The sequence below is a fragment of the Danio rerio genome, chromosome 4 (genome assembly GCF_049306965.1).
Source record: "Danio rerio strain Tuebingen ecotype United States chromosome 4, GRCz12tu, whole genome shotgun sequence".
Classification (NCBI taxonomy): domain Eukaryota; kingdom Metazoa; phylum Chordata; class Actinopteri; order Cypriniformes; family Danionidae; genus Danio; species Danio rerio.
In genome coordinates this window covers 65731529-65752462 of record NC_133179.1, presented here as the reverse complement: position 1 = coordinate 65752462, position 20934 = coordinate 65731529, and the positions used below count along the sequence as shown (strand labels likewise).

The following is a 20934-nucleotide window of genomic DNA, read 5'->3' as shown; positions in this document are numbered from 1 at the left end:
TTGGCCCAGGGTCTAATCAAACTGTAGACAATCGCGGCTTTTCATTGGACAAGAGTCTACAGTCTACAGTTTACATTGCACGTTCAGTGGGCAGATGTCTGCGAATTCCCCAAATGTGGGAATCTCGACTGCATAATTTCTGGTAGTGGGGGACTGCGTTCGCGCTCTCCCCTGAGCACAGCGGTTCAAGACAGAGTTCAGGCGGTAGCGTGGGACCCGGCTGGAGCGTCGCTTCCCTCTCTTCCTTGTCCTTTGCCAAGCCTCTTTTGCTCCAGTAGTGGAAGGCCTGCCCACCCGTCGCTAGAAGAGTCTGTTCAGACGCCGAAAAACCACTCGAAAGGTACCCCCTCAAAGCGGTTTGACCAGGTGAAGGAACACGCAAAGAGAGCCCCCGGTGGCTTTTGTCCACCAAGCGAGTGTGCCCTGTGGAACGTCAGGATTTTATTTGCCGGCCTGCCGCTGTTACTGACGGAACGAATGCAGACCGTGTGAAAGGTCATCATTTTATCTGCCATTAAGTAAGCGAATGCTTCTGCTCGGATCAGAGGTAACTTTGTTTCAAGAACTGCAATCTTTTGCAGACGTCTGTGGCGTTTTGGGCAGAGGGACGGTTCTAAACCAATCTGAACCAGAGGCAATTTCGCAGCCAGCCGTCGGTGGTTTCCCGTCTCAGGAATGTAAGGTGCCTGCAGCGGGAGGTTGTTCCGTTAGCGCTTCCGCTTTCGTCAGTCAAGTTCTTTTGCGGAACGTTTGTAGATCCCGTCGTGTTCTTCAAGCTATGTCGTTTGAGCACTGTGCTGGTAGGCTGACGTAAGAAAACAGGACACGAAATATACAAGGCGAGAGTGCAAAGCACGGAGCTCTAGGCAAAGGCGGTCCGAACCGCAGCAAAGCAGGAGGTCGACATGTCCAAATAGACCAAATCAGAAACTAAGCAGAGAAAAACGGCATCTGTAGAGGAAGAAAACAGATGGAGTAAAAGAAAGAAAGAACAGGAGGATCCCCTCCCCCCATAGAGGGTCTGTTATCCCCAGATCGAGTGCGTCCAGTGGAATCCATGTGTTGGCAGCCCCAACTGATGACAAAACACGAAGCAAGCATCTGGAGGAAGCTCAAACTCTTCATGCGTTGCCACAGTTAAGCCTGATTTATACTTCTGCGTCAGGTGACCGGCGTAACCCACGGCGCAGGCAACGCGCGTGGCTGTGCATTTATACTTCTGCGCGCTGTCTCTGCCGGTCTGCATTAACACTTCCGAAACGCTAGTTGGCAGTGAGGTGTAAATGTTCCTCTGTGTCAAGTTTCTTCGCTACTTTTTTTGCATTTCCTGAACACTTCCGGGATGTACAAGTTGCTCAAACTCGCTCATTTTGAGGCAGGAACCGGCGGACGTGCAACAACTTTAACTATGAGGTAAACACAAAACAAAACTTTCCATCCGGAGCTCCTTCACGGGACTCCACACTTGTAAACAATCGCTCGCGCGGCGTCGCGCCATTCGCGCGCCTCTCGGTCCCGCCCAGACTCGTCAGCGCTACCAAGCCGACCAATCACAGAGCTTATGCTACGCGTCGTTGCGACGTGTAGTTACATTTTTTGAGAGGTGCACGTCAGTGACGGCGATGGCCACGGCGAAGGGCTATGCGTCAGCGCCGTAGCATACGCCGGTGTTTGACGCAGAAGTATAAATCAGGCTTAACTAGCGAGTGGTTTGCAAGCACAGGCACGTCTGCTGCAAGTACAGCGCCGTCAGGAGACAGGGGTTGCTGGCCCATTCCCCATGCTCGGTGGCTGGGCATCACCGCCCTGGAGTACGGCCGATAGAAAACGGCGGCTGCCATTTGCGCCGCCCGGCAACTCATACTTACCTGGCAGGGGAGATACCATGATCAAGAAGGTGGTTCACCCAGGGCGAGGCTTGGCCATTGCACTCCGGCCACGCTGACCCCTGCGAATTCCCCAAATGTGGGAATCTCGACTGCATAATTTCTAGTAGTGGGGGACTGCGTTCGCGCTCTCCCCTGAGCACAACGGTTCAAGACAGAGTTCAGGCGGTAGCGTGGGACCCGGCTGGAGCGTCGCTTCCCTCTCTTCCTCGTCCTTTGCCAAGCCTCTTTTGCTCCAGTAGTGGAAGGCCTGCCCACCCGTCGCTAGAAGAGTCTGTTCAGACGCCGAAAAACTACTCGAAAGGTCCCCCCTCAAAGCGGTTTGACCAGGTGAAGGAACACGCAAAGAGAGCCCCCGGTGGCTTTTGTCCGCCAAGCGAGTGTGCCCTGTGGAACGTCAGGATTTTATTTGCCGGCCTGCCGCTGTTACTGACGGAACGAATGCAGACCGTGTGAAAGGTCATCATTTTATCTGCCATTAAGTAAGCGAACGCTTCTGCTCGGATCAGAGGTAACTTTGTTTCAAGAACTGCAATCTTTTGCAGACGTCTGTGGCGTTTTGGGCAGAGGGACGGTTCTAAACCAATCTGAACCAGAGGCAATTTCGCAGCCAGCCGTCGGTGGTTTCCCGTCTCAGGAATGTAAGGTGCCTGCAGCGGGAGGTTGTTCCGTTAGCGCTTCCGCTTTCGTCAGTCAAGTTCTTTTGCGGAACGTTTGTAGATCCCGTCGTGTTCTTCAAGCTATGTCGTTTGAGCACTGTGCTGATAGGCTGACGTAAGAAAACAGGGCACGAAATATACAAGGCGAGAGTGCAACGCACGGAGCTCTAGGCAAAGGCGGTCCGAACCGCAGCAAAGCAGGAGGTCGACATGTCCAAATAGACCAAATCAGAAACTAAGCAGAGAAAAACGGCATCTGTAGAGGAAGAAAACAGATGGAGGAAAAGAAAGAAAGAACAGGAGGATCCCCTCCCCCCATAGAGGGTCTGTTATCCCCAGATCGAGTGCGTCCAGTGGAATCCATGTGTTGGCAGCCCCAACTGATGACAAAACACGAAGCAAGCATCTGGAGGAAGCTCAAACTCTTCATGCGTTGCCACAGTTACTAGCGAGTGGTTTGCAAGCACAGGCACGTCTGCTGCAAGTACAGCGCCGTCAGGAGACAGGGGTTGCTGGCCCATTCCCCATGCTCGGTGGCTGGGCATCACCGCCCTGGAGTACGGCCGATAGAAAACGGCGGCTGCCATTTGCGCCGCCCGGCAACTCATACTTACCTGGCAGGGGAGATACCATGATCAAGAAGGTGGTTCACCCAGGGCGAGGCTTGGCCATTACACTCCGGCCATGCTGACCCCTGCGAATTCCCCAAATGTGGGAATCTCGACTGCATAATTTCTGGTAGTGGGGGACTGCGTTCGCGCTCTCCCCTGAGCACAGCGGTTCAAGACAGAGTTCAGGCGGTAGCGCGGGACCCGGCTGGAGCGTCGCTTCCCTCTCTTCCTCGTCCTTTGCCAAGCCTCTTTTGCTCCAGTAGTGGAAGGCCTGCCCACCCGTCGCTAGAAGAGTCTGTTCAGATGCCGAAAAACTACTCGAAAGGTCCCCCCTCAAAGCGGTTTGACCAGGTGAAGGAACACGCAAAGAGAGCCCCCGGTGGCTTTTGTCCGCCAAGCGAGTGTGCCCTGTGGAACGTCAGGATTTTATTTGCCGGCCTGCCGCTGTTACTGACGGAACGAATGCAGACCGTGTGAAAGGTCATCATTTTATCTGCCATTAAGTAAGCGAACGCTTCTGCTCGGATCAGAGGTAACTTTGTTTCAAGAACTGCAATCTTTTGCAGACGTCTGTGGCGTTTTGGGCAGAGGGACGGTTCTAAACCAATCTGAACCAGAGGCAATTTCGCAGCCAGCCGTCGGTGGTTTCCCGTCTCAGGAATGTAAGGTGCCTGCAGCGGGAGGTTGTTCCGTTAGCGCTTCCGCTTTCGTCAGTCAAGTTCTTTTGCGGAACGTTTGTAGATCCCGTCGTGTTCTTCAAGCTATGTCGTTTGAGCACTGTGCTGGTAGGCTGACGTAAGAAAACAGGACACGAAATATACAAGGCGAGAGTGCAAAGCACGGAGCTCTGAGCAAAGGCGGTCCGAACCGCAGCAAAGCAGGAGGTCGACATGTCCAAATAGACCAAATCAGAAACTAAGCAGAGAAAAACGGCATCTGTAGAGGAAGAAAACAGATGGAGGAAAAGAAAGAAAGAACAGGAGGATCCCCTCCCCCCATAGAGGGTCTGTTATCCCCAGATCGAGTGCGTCCAGTGGAATCCATGTGTTGGCAGCCCCAACTGATGACAAAACACGAAGCAAGCATCTGGAGGAAGCTCAAACTCTTCATGCGTTGCCACAGTTACTAGCGAGTGGTTTGCAAGCACAGGCACGTCTGCTGCAAGTACAGCGCCGTCAGGAGACAGGGGTTGCTGGCCCATTCCCCATGCTCGGTGGCTGGGCATCACCGCCCTGAAGTACGGCCGATAGAAAACGGCGGCTGCCATTTGCGCCGCCCGGCAACTCATACTTACCTGGCAGGGGAGATACCATGATCAAGAAGGTGGTTCACCCAGGGCGAGGCTTGGCCATTGCACTCCGGCCACGCTGACCCCTGCGAATTCCCCAAATGTGGGAATCTCGACTGCATAATTTCTGGTAGTGGGGGACTGCGTTCGCGCTCTCCCCTGAGCACAGCGGTTCAAGACAGAGTTCAGGCGGTAGCGTGGGACCCGGCTGGAGCGTCGCTTCCCTCTCTTCCTCGTCCTTTGCCAAGCCTCTTTTGCTCCAGTAGTGGAAGGCCTGCCCACCCGTCGCTAGAAGAGTCTGTTCAGACGCCGAAAAACTACTCGAAAGGTCCCCCCTCAAAGCGGTTTGACCAGGTGAAGGAACACGCAAAGAGAGCCCCCGGTGGCTTTTGTCCGCCAAGCGAGTGTGCCCTGTGGAACGTCAGGATTTTATTTGCCGGCCTGCCGCTGTTACTGACGGAACGAATGCAGACCGTGTGAAAGGTCATCATTTTATCTGCCATTAAGTAAGCGAACGCTTCTGCTCGGATCAGAGGTAACTTTGTTTCAAGAACTGCAATCTTTTGCAGACGTCTGTGGCGTTTTGGGCAGAGGGACGGTTCTAAACCAATCTGAACCAGAGGCAATTTCGCAGCCAGCCGTCGGTGGTTTCCTGTCTCAGGAATGTAAGGTGCCTGCAGCGGGAGGTTGTTCCGTTAGCGCTTCCGCTTTCGTCAGTCAAGTTCTTTTGCGGAACGTTTGTAGATCCCGTCGTGTTCTTCAAGCTATGTCGTTTGAGCACTGTGCTGATAGGCTGACGTAAGAAAACAGGGCACGAAATATACAAGGCGAGAGTGCAACGCACGGAGCTCTAGGCAAAGGCGGTCCGAACCGCAGCAAAGCAGGAGGTCGACATGTCCAAATAGACCAAATCAGAAACTAAGCAGAGAAAAACGGCATCTGTAGAGGAAGAAAACAGATGGAGGAAAAGAAAGAAAGAACAGGAGGATCCCCTCCCCCCATAGAGGGTCTGTTATCCCCAGATCGAGTGCGTCCAGTGGAATCCATGTGTTGGCAGCCCCAACTGATGACAAAACACGAAGCAAGCATCTGGAGGAAGCTCAAACTCTTCATGCGTTGCCACAGTTACTAGCGAGTGGTTTGCAAGCACAGGCACGTCTGCTGCAAGTACAGCGCCGTCAGGAGACAGGGGTTGCTGGCCCATTCCCCATGCTCGGTGGCTGGGCATCACCGCCCTGGAGTACGGCCGATAGAAAACGGCGGCTGCCATTTGCGCCGCCCGGCAACTCATACTTACCTGGCAGGGGAGATACCATGATCAAGAAGGTGGTTCACCCAGGGCGAGGCTTGGCCATTACACTCCGGCCACGCTGACCCCTGCGAATTCCCCAAATGTGGGAATCTCGACTGCATAATTTCTGGTAGTGGGGGACTGCGTTCGCGCTCTCCCCTGAGCACAGCGGTTCAAGACAGAGTTCAGGCGGTAGCGTGGGACCCGGCTGGAGCGTCGCTTCCCTCTCTTCCTCGTCCTTTGCCAAGCCTCTTTTGCTCCAGTAGTGGAAGGCCTGCCCACCCGTCGCTAGAAGAGTCTGTTCAGACGCCGAAAAACTACTCGAAAGGTCCCCCCTCAAAGCGGTTTGACCAGGTGAAGGAACACGCAAAGAGAGCCCCCGGTGGCTTTTGTCCGCCAAGCGAGTGTGCCCTGTGGAACGTCAGGATTTTATTTGCCGGCCTGCCGCTGTTACTGACGGAACGAATGCAGACCGTGTGAAAGGTCATCATTTTATCTGCCATTAAGTAAGCGAACGCTTCTGCTCGGATCAGAGGTAACTTTGTTTCAAGAACTGCAATCTTTTGCAGACGTCTGTGGCGTTTTGGGCAGAGGGACGGTTCTAAACCAATCTGAACCAGAGGCAATTTCGCAGCCAGCCGTCGGTGGTTTCCTGTCTCAGGAATGTAAGGTGCCTGCAGCGGGAGGTTGTTCCGTTAGCGCTTCCGCTTTCGTCAGTCAAGTTCTTTTGCGGAACGTTTGTAGATCCCGTCGTGTTCTTCAAGCTATGTCGTTTGAGCACTGTGCTGATAGGCTGACGTAAGAAAACAGGGCACGAAATATACAAGGCGAGAGTGCAACGCACGGAGCTCTAGGCAAAGGCGGTCCGAACCGCAGCAAAGCAGGAGGTCGACATGTCCAAATAGACCAAATCAGAAACTAAGCAGAGAAAAACGGCATCTGTAGAGGAAGAAAACAGATGGAGGAAAAGAAAGAAAGAACAGGAGGATCCCCTCCCCCCATAGAGGGTCTGTTATCCCCAGATCGAGTGCGTCCAGTGGAATCCATGTGTTGGCAGCCCCAACTGATGACAAAACACGAAGCAAGCATCTGGAGGAAGCTCAAACTCTTCATGCGTTGCCACAGTTACTAGCGAGTGGTTTGCAAGCACAGGCACGTCTGCTGCAAGTACAGCGCCGTCAGGAGACAGGGGTTGCTGGCCCATTCCCCATGCTCGGTGGCTGGGCATCACCGCCCTGGAGTACGGCCGATAGAAAACGGCGGCTGCCATTTGCGCCGCCCGGCAACTCATACTTACCTGGCAGGGGAGATACCATGATCAAGAAGGTGGTTCACCCAGGGCGAGGCTTGGCCATTACACTCCGGCCACGCTGACCCCTGCGAATTCCCCAAATGTGGGAATCTCGACTGCATAATTTCTGGTAGTGGGGGACTGCGTTCGCGCTCTCCCCTGAGCACAGCGGTTCAAGACAGAGTTCAGGCGGTAGCGTGGGACCCGGCTGGAGCGTCGCTTCCCTCTCTTCCTCGTCCTTTGCCAAGCCTCTTTTGCTCCAGTAGTGGAAGGCCTGCCCACCCGTCGCTAGAAGAGTCTGTTCAGACGCCGAAAAACTACTCGAAAGGTCCCCCCTCAAAGCGGTTTGACCAGGTGAAGGAACACGCAAAGAGAGCCCCCGGTGGCTTTTGTCCGCCAAGCGAGTGTGCCCTGTGGAACGTCAGGATTTTATTTGCCGGCCTGCCGCTGTTACTGACGGAACGAATGCAGACCGTGTGAAAGGTCATCATTTTATCTGCCATTAAGTAAGCGAACGCTTCTGCTCCGATCAGAGGTAACTTTGTTTCAAGAACTGCAATCTTTTGCAGACGTCTGTGGCGTTTTGGGCAGAGGGACGGTTCTAAACCAATCTGAACCAGAGGCAATTTCGCAGCCAGCCGTCGGTGGTTTCCCGTCTCAGGAATGTAAGGTGCCTGCAGCGGGAGGTTGTTCCGTTAGCGCTTCCGCTTTCGTCAGTCAAGTTCTTTTGCGGAACGTTTGTAGATCCCGTCGTGTTCTTCAAGCTATGTCGTTTGAGCACTGTGCTGGTAGGCTGACGTAAGAAAACAGGACACGAAATATACAAGGCGAGAGTGCAAAGCACGGAGCTCTAGGCAAAGGCGGTCCGAACCGCAGCAAAGCAGGAGGTCGACATGTCCAAATAGACCAAATCAGAAACTAAGCAGAGAAAAACGGCATCTGTAGAGGAAGAAAACAGATGGAGGAAAAGAAAGAAAGAACAGGAGGATCCCCTCCCCCCATAGAGGGTCTGTTATCCCCAGATCGAGTGCGTCCAGTGGAATCCATGTGTTGGCAGCCCCAACTGATGACAAAACACGAAGCAAGCATCTGGAGGAAGCTCAAACTCTTCATGCGTTGCCACAGTTACTAGCGAGTGGTTTGCAAGCACAGGCACGTCTGCTGCAAGTACAGCGCCGTCAGGAGACAGGGGTTGCTGGCCCATTCCCCATGCTCGGTGGCTGGGCATCACCGCCCTGAAGTACGGCCGATAGAAAACGGCGGCTGCCATTTGCGCCGCCCGGCAACTCATACTTACCTGGCAGGGGAGATACCATGATCAAGAAGGTGGTTCACCCAGGGCGAGGCTTGGCCATTGCACTCCGGCCACGCTGACCCCTGCGAATTCCCCAAATGTGGGAATCTCGACTGCATAATTTCTGGTAGTGGGGGACTGCGTTCGCGCTCTCCCCTGAGCACAGCGGTTCAAGACAGAGTTCAGGCGGTAGCGTGGGACCCGGCTGGAGCGTCGCTTCCCTCTCTTCCTCGTCCTTTGCCAAGCCTCTTTTGCTCCAGTAGTGGAAGGCCTGCCCACCCGTCGCTAGAAGAGTCTGTTCAGACGCCGAAAAACTACTCGAAAGGTCCCCCCTCAAAGCGGTTTGACCAGGTGAAGGAACACGCAAAGAGAGCCCCCGGTGGCTTTTGTCCGCCAAGCGAGTGTGCCCTGTGGAACGTCAGGATTTTATTTGCCGGCCTGCCGCTGTTACTGACGGAACGAATGCAGACCGTGTGAAAGGTCATCATTTTATCTGCCATTAAGTAAGCGAACGCTTCTGCTCGGATCAGAGGTAACTTTGTTTCAAGAACTGCAATCTTTTGCAGACGTCTGTGGCGTTTTGGGCAGAGGGACGGTTCTAAACCAATCTGAACCAGAGGCAATTTCGCAGCCAGCCGTCGGTGGTTTCCCGTCTCAGGAATGTAAGGTGCCTGCAGCGGGAGGTTGTTCCGTTAGCGCTTCCGCTTTCGTCAGTCAAGTTCTTTTGCGGAACGTTTGTAGATCCCGTCGTGTTCTTCAAGCTATGTCGTTTGAGCACTGTGCTGATAGGCTGACGTAAGAAAACAGGACACGAAATATACAAGGCGAGAGTGCAAAGCACGGAGCTCTAGGCAAAGGCGGTCCGAACCGCAGCAAAGCAGGAGGTCGACATGTCCAAATAGACCAAATCAGAAACTAAGCAGAGAAAAACGGCATCTGTAGAGGAAGAAAACAGATGGAGGAAAAGAAAGAAAGAACAGGAGGATCCCCTCCCCCCATAGAGGGTCTGTTATCCCCAGATCGAGTGCGTCCAGTGGAATCCATGTGTTGGCAGCCCCAACTGATGACAAAACACGAAGCAAGCATCTGGAGGAAGCTCAAACTCTTCATGCGTTGCCACAGTTACTAGCGAGTGGTTTGCAAGCACAGGCACGTCTGCTGCAAGTACAGCGCCGTCAGGAGACAGGGGTTGCTGGCCCATTCCCCATGCTCGGTGGCTGGGCATCACCGCCCTGGAGTACGGCCGATAGAAAACGGCGGCTGCCATTTGCGCCGCCCGGCAACTCATACTTACCTGGCAAGGGAGATACCATGATCAAGAAGGTGGTTCACCCAGGGCGAGGCTTGGCCATTGCACTCCGGCCACGCTGACCCCTGCGAATTCCCCAAATGTGGGAATCTCGACTGCATAATTTCTGGTAGTAGGGGACTGCGTTTGCGCTCTCCCCTGAGCACAGCGGTTCAAGACAGAGTTCAGGCGGTAGCGTGGGACCCGGCTGGAGCGTCGCTTCCCTCTCTTCCTCGTCCTTTGCCAAGCCTCTTTTGCTCCAGTAGTGGAAGGCCTGCCCACCCGTCGCTAGAAGAGTCTGTTCAGACGCCGAAAAACCACTCGAAAGGTCCCCCCTCAAAGCGGTTTGACCAGGTGAAGGAACACGCAAAGAGAGCCCCCGGTGGCTTTTGTCCGCCAAGCGAGTGTGCCCTGTGGAACGTCAGGATTTTATTTGCCGGCCTGCCGCTGTTACTGACGGAACGAATGCAGACCGTGTGAAAGGTCATCATTTTATCTGCCATTAAGTAAGCGAACGCTTCTGCTCGGATCAGAGGTAACTTTGTTTCAAGAACTGCAATCTTTTGCAGACGTCTGTGGCGTTTTGGGCAGAGGGACGGTTCTAAACCAATCTGAACCAGAGGCAATTTCGCAGCCAGCCGTCGGTGGTTTCCCGTCTCAGGAATGTAAGGTGCCTGCAGCGGGAGGTTGTTCCGTTAGCGCTTCCGCTTTCGTCAGTCAAGTTCTTTTGCGGAACGTTTGTAGATCCCGTCGTGTTCTTCAAGCTATGTCGTTTGAGCACTGTGCTGGTAGGCTGACGTAAGAAAACAGGACACGAAATATACAAGGCGAGAGTGCAAAGCACGGAGCTCTAGGCAAAGGCGGTCCGAACCGCAGCAAAGCAGGAGGTCGACATGTCCAAATAGACCAAATCAGAAACTAAGCAGAGAAAAACGGCATCTGTAGAGGAAGAAAACAGATGGAGGAAAAGAAAGAAAGAACAGGAGGATCCCCTCCCCCCATAGAGGGTCTGTTATCCCCAGATCGAGTGCGTCCAGTGGAATCCATGTGTTGGCAGCCCCAACTGATGACAAAACACGAAGCAAGCATCTGGAGGAAGCTCAAACTCTTCATGCGTTGCCACAGTTACTAGCGAGTGGTTTGCAAGCACAGGCACGTCTGCTGCAAGTACAGCGCCGTCAGGAGACAGGGGTTGCTGGCCCATTCCCCATGCTCGGTGGCTGGGCATCACCGCCCTGGAGTACGGCCGATAGAAAACGGCGGCTGCCATTTGCGCCGCCCGGCAACTCATACTTACCTGGCAAGGGAGATACCATGATCAAGAAGGTGGTTCACCCAGGGCGAGGCTTGGCCATTGCACTCCGGCCACGCTGACCCCTGCAAATTCCCCAAATGTGGGAATCTCGACTGCATAATTTCTGGTAGTAGGGGACTGCGTTCGCGCTCTCCCCTGAGCACAGCGGTTCAAGACAGAGTTCAGGCGGTAGCGTGGGACCCGGCTGGAGCGTCGCTTCCCTCTCTTCCTCGTCCTTTGCCAAGCCTCTTTTGCTCCAGTAGTGGAAGGCCTGCCCACCCGTCGCTAGAAGAGTCTGTTCAGACGCCGAAAAACCACTCGAAAGGTCCCCCCTCAAAGCGGTTTGACCAGGTGAAGGAACACGCAAAGAGAGCCCCCGGTGGCTTTTGTCCGCCAAGCGAGTGTGCCCTGTGGAACGTCAGGATTTTATTTGCCGGCCTGCCGCTGTTACTGACGGAACGAATGCAGACCGTGTGAAAGGTCATCATTTTATCTGCCATTAAGTAAGCGAACGCTTCTGCTCGGATCAGAGGTAACTTTGTTTCAAGAACTGCAATCTTTTGCAGACGTCTGTGGCGTTTTGGGCAGAGGGACGGTTCTAAACCAATCTGAACCAGAGGCAATTTCGCAGCCAGCCGTCGGTGGTTTCCCGTCTCAGGAATGTAAGGTGCCTGCAGCGGGAGGTTGTTCCGTTAGCGCTTCCGCTTTCGTCAGTCAAGTTCTTTTGCGGAACGTTTGTAGATCCCGTCGTGTTCTTCAAGCTATGTCGTTTGAGCACTGTGCTGGTAGGCTGACGTAAGAAAACAGGACACGAAATATACAAGGCGAGAGTGCAAAGCACGGAGCTCTAGGCAAAGGCGGTCCGAACCGCAGCAAAGCAGGAGGTCGACATGTCCAAATAGACCAAATCAGAAACTAAGCAGAGAAAAACGGCATCTGTAGAGGAAGAAAACAGATGGAGGAAAAGAAAGAAAGAACAGGAGGATCCCCTCCCCCCATAGAGGGTCTGTTATCCCCAGATCGAGTGCGTCCAGTGGAATCCATGTGTTGGCAGCCCCAACTGATGACAAAACACGAAGCAAGCATCTGGAGGAAGCTCAAACTCTTCATGCGTTGCCACAGTTACTAGCGAGTGGTTTGCAAGCACAGGCACGTCTGCTGCAAGTACAGCGCCGTCAGGAGACAGGGGTTGCTGGCCCATTCCCCATGCTCGGTGGCTGGGCATCACCGCCCTGGAGTACGGCCGATAGAAAACGGCGGCTGCCATTTGCGCCGCCCGGCAACTCATACTTACCTGGCAAGGGAGATACCATGATCAAGAAGGTGGTTCACCCAGGGCGAGGCTTGGCCATTGCACTCCGGCCACGCTGACCCCTGCAAATTCCCCAAATGTGGGAATCTCGACTGCATAATTTCTGGTAGTAGGGGACTGCGTTCGCGCTCTCCCCTGAGCACAGCGGTTCAAGACAGAGTTCAGGCGGTAGCGTGGGACCCGGCTGGAGCGTCGCTTCCCTCTCTTCCTCGTCCTTTGCCAAGCCTCTTTTGCTCCAGTAGTGGAAGGCCTGCCCACCCGTCGCTAGAAGAGTCTGTTCAGACGCCGAAAAACCACTCGAAAGGTCCCCCCTCAAAGCGGTTTGACCAGGTGAAGGAACACGCAAAGAGAGCCCCCGGTGGCTTTTGTCCGCCAAGCGAGTGTGCCCTGTGGAACGTCAGGATTTTATTTGCCGGCCTGCCGCTGTTACTGACGGAACGAATGCAGACCGTGTGAAAGGTCATCATTTTATCTGCCATTAAGTAAGCGAACGCTTCTGCTCGGATCAGAGGTAACTTTGTTTCAAGAACTGCAATCTTTTGCAGACGTCTGTGGCGTTTTGGGCAGAGGGACTGTTCTAAACCAATCTGAACCAGAGGCAATTTCGCAGCCAGCCGTCTGTGGTTTCCCGTCTCAGGAATGTAAGGTGCCTGCAGCGGGAGGTTGTTCCGTTAGCGCTTCCGCTTTCGTCAGTCAAGTTCTTTTGCGGAACGTTTGTAGATCCCGTCGTGTTCTTCAAGCTATGTCGTTTGAGCACTGTGCTGGTAGGCTGACGTAAGAAAACAGGACACGAAATATACAAGGCGAGAGTGCAAAGCACGGAGCTCTAGGCAAAGGCGGTCCGAACCGCAGCAAAGCAGGAGGTCGACATGTCCAAATAGACCAAATCAGAAACTAAGCAGAGAAAAACGGCATCTGTAGAGGAAGAAAACAGATGGAGGAAAAGAAAGAAAGAACAGGAGGATCCCCTCCCCCCATAGAGGGTCTGTTATCCCCAGATCGAGTGCGTCCAGTGGAATCCATGTGTTGGCAGCCCCAACTGATGACAAAACACGAAGCAAGCATCTGGAGGAAGCTCAAACTCTTCATGCGTTGCCACAGTTACTAGCGAGTGGTTTGCAAGCACAGGCACGTCTGCTGCAAGTACAGCGCCGTCAGGAGACAGGGGTTGCTGGCCCATTCCCCATGCTCGGTGGCTGGGCATCACCGCCCTGGAGTACGGCCGATAGAAAACGGCGGCTGCCATTTGCGCCGCCCGGCAACTCATACTTACCTGGCAAGGGAGATACCATGATCAAGAAGGTGGTTCACCCAGGGCGAGGCTTGGCCATTGCACTCCGGCCACGCTGACCCCTGTAAATTCCCCAAATGTGGGAATCTCGACTGCATAATTTCTGGTAGTAGGGGACTGCGTTCGCGCTCTCCCCTGAGCACAGCGGTTCAAGACAGAGTTCAGGCGGTAGCGTGGGACCCGGCTGGAGCGTCGCTTCCCTCTCTTCCTCGTCCTTTGCCAAGCCTCTTTTGCTCCAGTAGTGGAAGGCCTGCCCACCCGTCGCTAGAAGAGTCTGTTCAGACGCCGAAAAACCACTCGAAAGGTCCCCCCTCAAAGCGGTTTGACCAGGTGAAGGAACACGCAAAGAGAGCCCCCGGTGGCTTTTGTCCGCCAAGCGAGTGTGCCCTGTGGAACGTCAGGATTTTATTTGCCGGCCTGCCGCTGTTACTGACGGAACGAATGCAGACCGTGTGAAAGGTCATCATTTTATCTGCCATTAAGTAAGCGAACGCTTCTGCTCGGATCAGAGGTAACTTTGTTTCAAGAACTGCAATCTTTTGCAGACGTCTGTGGCGTTTTGGGCAGAGGGACGGTTCTAAACCAATCTGAACCAGAGGCAATTTCGCAGCCAGCCGTCGGTGGTTTCCCGTCTCAGGAATGTAAGGTGCCTGCAGCGGGAGGTTGTTCCGTTAGCGCTTCCGCTTTCGTCAGTCAAGTTCTTTTGCGGAACGTTTGTAGATCCCGTCGTGTTCTTCAAGCTATGTCGTTTGAGCACTGTGCTGATAGGCTGACGTAAGAAAACAGGACACGAAATATACAAGGCGAGAGTGCAAAGCACGGAGCTCTAGGCAAAGGCGGTCCGAACCGCAGCAAAGCAGGAGGTCGACATGTCCAAATAGACCAAATCAGAAACTAAGCAGAGAAAAACGGCATCTGTAGAGGAAGAAAACAGATGGAGGAAAAGAAAGAAAGAACAGGAGGATCCCCTCCCCCCATAGAGGGTCTGTTATCCCCAGATCGAGTGCGTCCAGTGGAATCCATGTGTTGGCAGCCCCAACTGATGACAAAACACGAAGCAAGCATCTGGAGGAAGCTCAAACTCTTCATGCGTTGCCACAGTTACTAGCGAGTGGTTTGCAAGCACAGGCACGTCTGCTGCAAGTACAGCGCCGTCAGGAGACAGGGGTTGCTGGCCCATTCCCCATGCTCGGTGGCTGGGCATCACCGCCCTGGAGTACGGCCGATAGAAAACGGCGGCTGCCATTTGCGCCGCCCGGCAACTCATACTTACCTGGCAAGGGAGATACCATGATCAAGAAGGTGGTTCACCCAGGGCGAGGCTTGGCCATTGCACTCCGGCCACGCTGACCCCTGCGAATTCCCCAAATGTGGGAATCTCGACTGCATAATTTCTGGTAGTGGGGGACTGCGTTCGCGCTCTCCCCTGAGCACAGCGGTTCAAGACAGAGTTCAGGCGGTAGCGTGGGACCCGGCTGGAGCGTCGCTTCCCTCTCTTCCTCGTCCTTTGCCAAGCCTCTTTTGCTCCAGTAGTGGAAGGCCTGCCCACCCGTCGCTAGAAGAGTCTGTTCAGACGCCGAAAAACCACTCGAAAGGTACCCCCTCAAAGCGGTTTGACCAGGTGAAGGAACACGCAAAGAGAGCCCCCGGTGGCTTTTGTCCGCCAAGCGAGTGTGCCCTGTGGAACGTCAGGATTTTATTTGCCGGCCTGCCGCTGTTACTGACGGAACGAATGCAGACCGTGTGAAAGGTCATCATTTTATCTGCCATTAAGTAAGCGAATGCTTCTGCTCGGATCAGAGGTAACTTTGTTTCAAGAACTGCAATCTTTTGCAGACGTCTGTGGCGTTTTGGGCAGAGGGACGGTTCTAAACCAATCTGAACCAGAGGCAATTTCGCAGCCAGCCGTCGGTGGTTTCCCGTCTCAGGAATGTAAGGTGCCTGCAGCGGGAGGTTGTTCCGTTAGCGATTCCGCTTTCGTCAGTCAAGTTCTTTTGCGGAACGTTTGTAGATCCCGTCGTGTTCTTCAAGCTATGTCGTTTGAGCACTGTGCTGGTAGGCTGACGTAAGAAAACAGGACACGAAATATACAAGGCGAGAGTGCAAAGCACGGAGCTCTAGGCAAAGGCGGTCCGAACCGCAGCAAAGCAGGAGGTCGACATGTCCAAATAGACCAAATCAGAAACTAAGCAGAGAAAAACGGCATCTGTAGAGGAAGAAAACAGATGGAGGAAAAGAAAGAAAGAACAGGAGGATCCCCTCCCCCCATAGAGGGTCTGTTATCCCCAGATCGAGTGCGTCCAGTGGAATCCATGTGTTGGCAGCCCCAACTGATGACAAAACACGAAGCAAGCATCTGGAGGAAGCTCAAACTCTTCATGCGTTGCCACAGTTACTAGCGAGTGGTTTGCAAGCACAGGCACGTCTGCTGCAAGTACAGCGCCGTCAGGAGACAGGGGTTGCTGGCCCATTCCCCATGCTCGGTGGCTGGGCATCACCGCCCTGAAGTACGGCCGATAGAAAACGGCGGCTGCCATTTGCGCCGCCCGGCAACTCATACTTACCTGGCAGGGGAGATACCATGATCAAGAAGGTGGTTCACCCAGGGCGAGGCTTGGCCATTGCACTCCGGCCACGCTGACCCCTGCGAATTCCCCAAATGTGGGAATCTCGACTGCATAATTTCTGGTAGTGGGGGACTGCGTTCGCGCTCTCCCCTGAGCACAGCGGTTCAAGACAGAGTTCAGGCGGTAGCGTGGGACCCGGCTGGAGCGTCGCTTCCCTCTCTTCCTCGTCCTTTGCCAAGCCTCTTTTGCTCCAGTAGTGGAAGGCCTGCCCACCCGTCGCTAGAAGAGTCTGTTCAGACGCCGAAAAACTACTCGAAAGGTCCCCCCTCAAAGCGGTTTGACCAGGTGAAGGAACACGCAAAGAGAGCCCCCGGTGGCTTTTGTCCGCCAAGCGAGTGTGCCCTGTGGAACGTCAGGATTTTATTTGCCGGCCTGCCGCTGTTACTGACGGAACGAATGCAGACCGTGTGAAAGGTCATCATTTTATCTGCCATTAAGTAAGCGAACGCTTCTGCTCGGATCAGAGGTAACTTTGTTTCAAGAACTGCAATCTTTTGCAGACGTCTGTGGCGTTTTGGGCAGAGGGACGGTTCTAAACCAATCTGAACCAGAGGCAATTTCGCAGCCAGCCGTCGGTGGTTTCCTGTCTCAGGAATGTAAGGTGCCTGCAGCGGGAGGTTGTTCCGTTAGCGCTTCCGCTTTCGTCAGTCAAGTTCTTTTGCGGAACGTTTGTAGATCCCGTCGTGTTCTTCAAGCTATGTCGTTTGAGCACTGTGCTGATAGGCTGACGTAAGAAAACAGGGCACGAAATATACAAGGCGAGAGTGCAACGCACGGAGCTCTAGGCAAAGGCGGTCCGAACCGCAGCAAAGCAGGAGGTCGACATGTCCAAATAGACCAAATCAGAAACTAAGCAGAGAAAAACGGCATCTGTAGAGGAAGAAAACAGATGGAGGAAAAGAAAGAAAGAACAGGAGGATCCCCTCCCCCCATAGAGGGTCTGTTATCCCCAGATCGAGTGCGTCCAGTGGAATCCATGTGTTGGCAGCCCCAACTGATGACAAAACACGAAGCAAGCATCTGGAGGAAGCTCAAACTCTTCATGCGTTGCCACAGTTACTAGCGAGTGGTTTGCAAGCACAGGCACGTCTGCTGCAAGTACAGCGCCGTCAGGAGACAGGGGTTGCTGGCCCATTCCCCATGCTCGGTGGCTGGGCATCACCGCCCTGGAGTACGGCCGATAGAAAACGGCGGCTGCCATTTGCGCCGCCCGGCAACTCATACTTACCTGGCAGGGGAGATACCATGATCAAGAAGGTGGTTCACCCAGGGCGAGGCTTGGCCATTACACTCCGACCACGCTGACCCCTGCGAATTCCCCAAATGTGGGAATCTCGACTGCATAATTTCTGGTAGTGGGGGACTGCGTTCGCGCTCTCCCCTGAGCACAGCGGTTCAAGACAGAGTTCAGGCGGTAGCGTGGGACCCGGCTGGAGCGTCGCTTCCCTCTCTTCCTCGTCCTTTGCCAAGCCTCTTTTGCTCCAGTAGTGGAAGGCCTGCCCACCCGTCGCTAGAAGAGTCTGTTCAGACGCCGAAAAACTACTCGAAAGGTCCCCCCTCAAAGCGGTTTGACCAGGTGAAGGAACACGCAAAGAGAGCCCCCGGTGGCTTTTGTCCGCCAAGCGAGTGTGCCCTGTGGAACGTCAGGATTTTATTTGCCGGCCTGCCGCTGTTACTGACGGAACGAATGCAGACCGTGTGAAAGGTCATCATTTTATCTGCCATTAAGTAAGCGAACGCTTCTGCTCGGATCAGAGGTAACTTTGTTTCAAGAACTGCAATCTTTTGCAGACGTCTGTGGCGTTTTGGGCAGAGGGACGGTTCTAAACCAATCTGAACCAGAGGCAATTTCGCAGCCAGCCGTCGGTGGTTTCCCGTCTCAGGAATGTAAGGTGCCTGCAGCGGGAGGTTGTTCCGTTAGCGCTTCCGCTTTCATCAGTCAAGTTCTTTTGCGGAACGTTTGTAGATCCCGTCGTGTTCTTCAAGCTATGTCGTTTGAGCACTGTGCTGGTAGGCTGACGTAAGAAAACAGGACACGAAATATACAAGGCGAGAGTGCAAAGCACGGAGCTCTAGGCAAAGGCGGTCCGAACCGCAGCAAAGCAGGAGGTCGACATGTCCAAATAGACCAAATCAGAAACTAAGCAGAGAAAAACGGCATCTGTAGAGGAAGAAAACAGATGGAGGAAAAGAAAGAAAGAACAGGAGGATCCCCTCCCCCCATAGAGGGTCTGTTATCCCCAGATCGAGTGCGTCCAGTGGAATCCATGTGTTGGCAGCCCCAACTGATGACAAAACACGAAGCAAGCATCTGGAGGAAGCTCAAACTCTTCATGCGTTGCCACAGTTACTAGCGAGTGGTTTGCAAGCACAGGCACGTCTGCTGCAAGTACAGCGCCGTCAGGAGACAGGGGTTGCTGGCCCATTCCCCATGCTCGGTGGCTGGGCATCACCGCCCTGAAGTACGGCCGATAGAAAACGGCGGCTGCCATTTGCGCCGCCCGGCAACTCATACTTACCTGGCAGGGGAGATACCATGATCAAGAAGGTGGTTCACCCAGGGCGAGGCTTGGCCATTGCACTCCGGCCACGCTGACCCCTGCGAATTCCCCAAATGTGGGAATCTCGACTGCATAATTTCTGGTAGTGGGGGACTGCGTTCGCGCTCTCCCCTGAGCACAGCGGTTCAAGACAGAGTTCAGGCGGTAGCGTGGGACCCGGCTGGAGCGTCGCTTCCCTCTCTTCCTCGTCCTTTGCCAAGCCTCTTTTGCTCCAGTAGTGGAAGGCCTGCCCACCCGTCGCTAGAAGAGTCTGTTCAGACGCCGAAAAACTACTCGAAAGGTCCCCCCTCAAAGCGGTTTGACCAGGTGAAGGAACACGCAAAGAGAGCCCCCGGTGGCTTTTGTCCGCCAAGCGAGTGTGCCCTGTGGAACGTCAGGATTTTATTTGCCGGCCTGCCGCTGTTACTGACGGAACGAATGCAGACCGTGTGAAAGGTCATCATTTTATCTGCCATTAAGTAAGCGAACGCTTCTGCTCGGATCAGAGGTAACTTTGTTTCAAGAACTGCAATCTTTTGCAGACGTCTGTGGCGTTTTGGGCAGAGGGACGGTTCTAAACCAATCTGAACCAGAGGCAATTTCGCAGCCAGCCGTCGGTGGTTTCCCGTCTCAGGAATGTAAGGTGCCTGCAGCGGGAGGTTGTTCCGTTAGCGCTTCCGCTTTCGTCAGTCAAGTTCTTTTGCGGAACGTTTGTAGATCCCGTCGTGTTCTTCAAGCTATGTCGTTTGAGCACTGTGCTGATAGGCTGACGTAAGAAAACAGGACACGAAATATACAAGGCGAGAGTGCAAAGCACGGAGCTCTAGGCAAAGGCGGTCCGAACCGCAGCAAAGCAGGAGGTCGACATGTCCAAATAGACCAAATCAGAAACTAAGCAGAGAAAAACGGCATCTGTAGAGGAAGAAAACAGATGGAGGAAAAGAAAGAAAGAACAGGAGGATCCCCTCCCCCCATAGAGGGTCTGTTATCCCCAGATCGAGTGCGTCCAGTGGAATCCATGTGTTGGCAGCCCCAACTGATGACAAAACACGAAGCAAGCATCTGGAGGAAGCTCAAACTCTTCATGCGTTGCCACAGTTACTAGCGAGTGGTTTGCAAGCACAGGCACGTCTGCTGCAAGTACAGCGCCGTCAGGAGACAGGGGTTGCTGGCCCATTCCCCATGCTCGGTGGCTGGGCATCACCGCCCTGGAGTACGGCCGATAGAAAACGGCGGCTGCCATTTGCGCCGCCCGGCAACTCATACTTACCTGGCAAGGGAGATACCATGATCAAGAAGGTGGTTCACCCAGGGCGAGGCTTGGCCATTGCACTCCGGCCACGCTGACCCCTGCGAATTCCCCAAATGTGGGAATCTCGACTGCATAATTTCTGGTAGTAGGGGACTGCGTTTGCGCTCTCCCCTGAGCACAGCGGTTCAAGACAGAGTTCAGGCGGTAGCGTGGGACCCGGCTGGAGCGTCGCTTCCCTCTCTTCCTCGTCCTTTGCCAAGCCTCTTTTGCTCCAGTAGTGGAAGGCCTGCCCACCCGTCGCTAGAAGAGTCTGTTCAGACGCCGAAAAACCACTCGAAAGGTCCCCCCTCAAAGCGGTTTGACCAGGTGAAGGAACACGCAAAGAGAGCCCCCGGTGGCTTTTGTCCGCCAAGCGAGTGTGCCCTGTGGAACGTCAGGATTTTATTTGCCGGCCTGCCGCTGTTACTGACGGAACGAATGCAGACCGTGTGAAAGGTCATCATTTTATCTGCCATTAAGTAAGCGAACGCTTCTGCTCGGATCAGAGGTAACTTTGTTTCAAGAACTGCAATCTTTTGCAGACGTCTGTGGCGTTTTGGGCAGAGGGACGGTTCTAAACCAATCTGAACCAGAGGCAATTTCGCAGCCAGCCGTCGGTGGTTTCCCGTCTCAGGAATGTAAGGTGCCTGCAGCGGGAGGTTGTTCCGTTAGCGCTTCCGCTTTCGTCAGTCAAGTTCTTTTGCGGAACGTTTGTAGATCCCGTCGTGTTCTTCAAGCTATGTCGTTTGAGCACTGTGCTGGTAGGCTGACGTAAGAAAACAGGACACGAAATATACAAGGCGAGAGTGCAAAGCACGGAGCTCTAGGCAAAGGCGGTCCGAACCGCAGCAAAGCAGGAGGTCGACATGTCCAAATAGACCAAATCAGAAACTAAGCAGAGAAAAACGGCATCTGTAGAGGAAGAAAACAGATGGAGGAAAAGAAAGAAAGAACAGGAGGATCCCCTCCCC

The 20934-nt window shown here is 54.1% G+C and overlaps 15 non-coding genes and 1 pseudogene across 15 annotated transcripts; all 16 read left to right on the top strand.

Annotated features, from left to right (window-relative positions):
- The first annotated feature begins 25 nt into the window (after positions 1-25).
- Positions 26-174, top strand: LOC137494504 (U1 spliceosomal RNA; annotated as a pseudogene).
- Positions 175-1860: 1686 nt separating this feature from the next.
- Positions 1861-2024, top strand: LOC141384094 (U1 spliceosomal RNA). Its single transcript, XR_012405150.1, has one exon. It is a non-coding gene; the product is annotated as a U1 spliceosomal RNA (small nuclear RNA).
- A 1127-nt stretch (positions 2025-3151) lies between these two features.
- On the top strand, positions 3152-3315 carry LOC141384099 (U1 spliceosomal RNA). Its single transcript, XR_012405155.1, has one exon. It is a non-coding gene; the product is annotated as a U1 spliceosomal RNA (small nuclear RNA).
- A 1127-nt stretch (positions 3316-4442) lies between these two features.
- On the top strand, positions 4443-4606 carry LOC141384065 (U1 spliceosomal RNA). Its single transcript, XR_012405114.1, has one exon. It is a non-coding gene; the product is annotated as a U1 spliceosomal RNA (small nuclear RNA).
- Positions 4607-5733: 1127 nt separating this feature from the next.
- Positions 5734-5897, top strand: LOC141384119 (U1 spliceosomal RNA). Its single transcript, XR_012405175.1, has one exon. It is a non-coding gene; the product is annotated as a U1 spliceosomal RNA (small nuclear RNA).
- Positions 5898-7024: 1127 nt separating this feature from the next.
- Positions 7025-7188, top strand: LOC141384118 (U1 spliceosomal RNA). Its single transcript, XR_012405174.1, has one exon. It is a non-coding gene; the product is annotated as a U1 spliceosomal RNA (small nuclear RNA).
- A 1127-nt stretch (positions 7189-8315) lies between these two features.
- Positions 8316-8479, top strand: LOC141384064 (U1 spliceosomal RNA). Its single transcript, XR_012405113.1, has one exon. It is a non-coding gene; the product is annotated as a U1 spliceosomal RNA (small nuclear RNA).
- Positions 8480-9606: 1127 nt separating this feature from the next.
- LOC141384135 (U1 spliceosomal RNA) lies at positions 9607-9770 on the top strand. Its single transcript, XR_012405191.1, has one exon. It is a non-coding gene; the product is annotated as a U1 spliceosomal RNA (small nuclear RNA).
- A 1127-nt stretch (positions 9771-10897) lies between these two features.
- Positions 10898-11061, top strand: LOC141384162 (U1 spliceosomal RNA). Its single transcript, XR_012405218.1, has one exon. It is a non-coding gene; the product is annotated as a U1 spliceosomal RNA (small nuclear RNA).
- A 1127-nt stretch (positions 11062-12188) lies between these two features.
- LOC141384161 (U1 spliceosomal RNA) lies at positions 12189-12352 on the top strand. Its single transcript, XR_012405217.1, has one exon. It is a non-coding gene; the product is annotated as a U1 spliceosomal RNA (small nuclear RNA).
- Positions 12353-13479: 1127 nt separating this feature from the next.
- Positions 13480-13643, top strand: LOC141384163 (U1 spliceosomal RNA). Its single transcript, XR_012405219.1, has one exon. It is a non-coding gene; the product is annotated as a U1 spliceosomal RNA (small nuclear RNA).
- Positions 13644-14770: 1127 nt separating this feature from the next.
- On the top strand, positions 14771-14934 carry LOC141384131 (U1 spliceosomal RNA). The gene has a single exon (XR_012405187.1). It is a non-coding gene; the product is annotated as a U1 spliceosomal RNA (small nuclear RNA).
- A 1127-nt stretch (positions 14935-16061) lies between these two features.
- On the top strand, positions 16062-16225 carry LOC141384062 (U1 spliceosomal RNA). The gene has a single exon (XR_012405111.1). It is a non-coding gene; the product is annotated as a U1 spliceosomal RNA (small nuclear RNA).
- A 1127-nt stretch (positions 16226-17352) lies between these two features.
- Positions 17353-17516, top strand: LOC141384156 (U1 spliceosomal RNA). Its single transcript, XR_012405212.1, has one exon. It is a non-coding gene; the product is annotated as a U1 spliceosomal RNA (small nuclear RNA).
- Positions 17517-18643: 1127 nt separating this feature from the next.
- On the top strand, positions 18644-18807 carry LOC141384061 (U1 spliceosomal RNA). The gene has a single exon (XR_012405110.1). It is a non-coding gene; the product is annotated as a U1 spliceosomal RNA (small nuclear RNA).
- Positions 18808-19934: 1127 nt separating this feature from the next.
- Positions 19935-20098, top strand: LOC141384134 (U1 spliceosomal RNA). Its single transcript, XR_012405190.1, has one exon. It is a non-coding gene; the product is annotated as a U1 spliceosomal RNA (small nuclear RNA).
- Positions 20099-20934: the final 836 nt, after the last annotated feature.